The sequence below is a fragment of the Hylobates moloch genome, unplaced genomic scaffold, assembly GCF_009828535.3.
Source record: "Hylobates moloch isolate HMO894 unplaced genomic scaffold, HMol_V3 SCAFFOLD_13, whole genome shotgun sequence".
Taxonomy (NCBI): Eukaryota; Metazoa; Chordata; class Mammalia; order Primates; family Hylobatidae; genus Hylobates; species Hylobates moloch.
The window spans coordinates 8,639,395-8,642,898 of record NW_026652288.1 but is presented as its reverse complement, the minus strand read 5'-3'; the positions used below and the strand labels follow the sequence as shown (position 1 = coordinate 8,642,898).

The following is a 3,504-nucleotide window of genomic DNA, read 5'->3' as shown; positions in this document are numbered from 1 at the left end:
AAAAAAAAAAAAAAAAAGAGAACTGCATTACAAACCCGGAGTGTGAAGCTAACGTACACATCAAAGTTGCTGTCTACCCTCCTACCAATATCTGCCCACTCTATGACCCTCTTTCTATCTTTTCTTGTGTGTGTGTGTGTTTAAGGAGTTAACACCTTCAATATATAAAGAGTTCATAAAAATCAACAAGAAAAATATTAACCTTCTGTAAGAAAAATGAGTAAAGAACTTACAAAGTTGGCCAGGTGCAGTGGCTCACTCCTGTAATCCCAGCACTTTGGGAGGCTCAGGCGGGCAGATCACGAGGTCAGGAGATCAAGACCATCCTGGCTAACATGGTGAAACCCCGTCTCTACTAAAAATACAAAAAAGATTAGCTGGGTGTGAAAAAAAAAAAGAACTTACAAAGTAAAGCAATATATAGACATAATAGAAATATCCAAAAAACTCTATATATGTTCTATAGTTTCAAGTAAATAGAATCATAGAAGCCAGAAATCAGTATATAGAAAAACTGTGACTTCATTATTAATGAAATGCTACCACCAAATACATTTTTTTGCAAGCTGGCTATGTTTTCGAAATGAATATATGCAGTATTACTGAGGCTGCAATGAAATACTTCCTACACATTGCTGATGAAAGCATGCATTGGTAAAACCTTTCTGGAAGAAAAGTTAGCAATATTTTCTAATATTTTTTAAGAGCCTTAAACACGTTTCTGCTGGGTGCAATGGCTCATGCCTGTAATTCTTACGCTTTGGGAAGCCAAGTTGGAAGGATCGCTTGAGGCCAGGAGTTCAAGACCAGCCTGGGCAACATAGCAAGACACTATCTCTACCAAAAAAAAATTAGCCAGGCATGGTGGTGTGCACCTATAATCCTAGCTACTCTAGAGGCTGAGGTGGGAGGATTGCTTGAGCCCAGGAGATGGAGGCTGCAATGAGCTGTGACCGCGCCACTGCACTCCAGCTTTGGTGATAGAGCAAAACCCTGTCTCAAAAAGACAACCAACAGCAACAAACAACCTGTTCCTGCCTTTTGACCTCATTGATAAGACTTTCAGGAATTTAAATAAGCAGAGATGTATTCAACAATCTATGCATACAACAACAGATTTCCATAACTTTTTAAAGAAATTGAAGTATCTTTATACTTTTGGCTGAGATAAAAAATTCACATTTTTCCAGTTGGCATGTGTTACTTTTATCATTAACAACTCATTACAAGTCTTTAAAAGACTCTTCTCTTTTTCTTCTACTGTGTTTTGTGGCTTCTTCTCAGAGCCAGGACAATGAGGACAGGCTGAGGGATGTCAGGCCACAGCCTTGTCTGCCGTGGGCCAGGCAGAGCATCCGAGGACACACACCTTCACAGTGAGCACTGTCCTTCACGAACAATTCACCGATTAACAACTTCGGACCCCCAAGTTCTTCCAGAGGCCACAACAATAAATCCAGGCCACCACTAATGTTATTTATAAGCTGTGAGATTAAAACAGAAAAAAAATCAATTATTAAAATTGGCCCTTTATCAAGACTGTAAGCATCTTACTTTCTCAGAACCGAGACCAAATAAGTGACCAATTCTTCTCTAAGAGAATGAAAGAGTTTGCCATTTTTACTATAATAAAAGGTTTTCACTCAGAAATAAGATCGATTCAAAATGGTCTTAGTCTAAGAGATAAAGCCTAAAAGAATGCTTTATTCTCTAAGAAAAACCACCTCTTATTATCTATATCACAATGGTCAAGCTATGCCAGTAAGCTGAGTCTCAGTTTCTATGTTTATAAAATGAGGAAAATACTACTTCCCCCACGGGGCCATTGTGAAGATAAAATGAGAGAACACGTGGCAGAGGCCTGATGCAGGGCCCAGGACATGTAAGTCCCCAGCAAATATTTCCTCCTTCCTTGGGACAAGGCACTACTGAACAGTACAGAAAGGAGAATGAAAAGTAGGAAGAAGAAATTAAGATCTTGAAGCAGTCACACAAAACAGAATCCCAAAGTAATAGAACCAAAAGGGATTTAGGTGTGTTTTACAGAAAATGTTTAAGAGGGATGATCGGAAAGTATTATGTAGATATATTTGTGTATGATATGCTTCTGCAATAGATACAGTCAGAATTTGGAATCAGAATTTCTGGGCTCCAGGAATTACTATTTTTATTTTTTCTACCAAAGTTTAGTTTCTTCTACTCCAGAATTCCATACAAATAGAATCATATGACCAGGCATGGTAGCTCACACCTACAATTCTGGCACTTTGGGAGGCCCAGACAGGAGGGATTGCTTGAGCCTAGGAGTTTGAGACCAGCCTAGGCAACATAATGAGACCCTGTCTCTACAAAAACATTAGCTGGGCATGGTGCCATGCATTTGTACTCCCAGCTACTTGGGAAGCTGAAGCGGGAGGATCACTTGAGCCTGAGAGGTTGAGGCTGCAGTGAGCTGTGACTGCACCACTGCACTCCAGCCTGGGCGACAAGTCAAGACCCTGTATAAAAAAAAAAAGAGAGAGCGAGAGAGAGAGAAATCATAAAGCATAAAGTGTGAAATCTTTTGCATAAGGCCTCTTTTACCAGCACGGTGATTTTGCAATTCATCCATGTTATTGCATGTACCAGTGGGTGGCTCTTTCTATTGCTGAGAAGTATTTCATTGCATGGATATACCACAATTTGTTTATCCCCTAATGGACATCTGGGCTCTTTCCAGTATTTGGAAATTATAGATAAACAGATAAAACTGCTACTAATACTTTTGTTCAAGTCTTTTTGTGAACCAGAACTTTTTTTTGCTTTAATAGATAAGTCATGTTACCTTTAAATTGTCATCATTTCCACATGTTTAATAGCTGGTGAGGCTGTGCATTTTTCCCTCTGATAATAATCCCATTTCTTGAGTGCTGGCTATAGTGACAGGTGCTCTAATTTGTCTTCATAAGAATCCTGCAAAGTGGGTGTAATCATAGCTGCATTAGTCTGTTTTCACACTGCTGATAAAGACATGCCTGAGACTGGGCAATTTACAAAGGAAAGAGGCTTAATTGGACTTACAGTTCGACGTGGCTGGGGAAGCCTCACAATCATGGCAGAAGGCAAGGAGGAGCAAGTCACATCTTAACATGGATGGCAGCAGGCAAAGAGAGAGAGCTTGTGCAGGGGAACTGCTCTTTTTAAAGCCATCAGATCTCGTGAGACTTACTCACTATCACTAGAACAGCATGAGAAAGACCCGCCCCCATGATTCAATTACCGCTGGGTCCCTCCCACAACACATGGAAATTCAAGATGAGATTTGGGTGGGGACACAGCCAAACCATATAAATATCCATTTTCCATAAGAAGGGAGAGGCACAGGCTCATCAAGCAAGTTGGGTGTGTGGACTCTGAATCATTGCTGAAGCTGGGCTCACTCTAGGCCACACTGTGGCTCCCTTGGGCTGTGACAATGGCTCCTGAGCAAACCAGTTGAACTCATCCTTTGCTCACTTCCTGGAA

At 40.6% G+C, this 3,504-nt stretch overlaps 1 long non-coding RNA gene across 1 annotated transcript; it reads right to left on the bottom strand.

Moving 5' to 3' along the window:
• Positions 1–1,267: 1,267 nt before the first annotated feature.
• Positions 1,268–3,217, bottom strand: LOC131380917 (uncharacterized). The gene is made up of 3 exons (XR_009209218.1): positions 3,061–3,217; positions 2,825–2,952; positions 1,268–1,484 (listed from the first exon to the last, which is right to left on the bottom strand). It is a non-coding gene; the product is annotated as an uncharacterized LOC131380917 (long non-coding RNA).
• Positions 3,218–3,504: the final 287 nt, after the last annotated feature.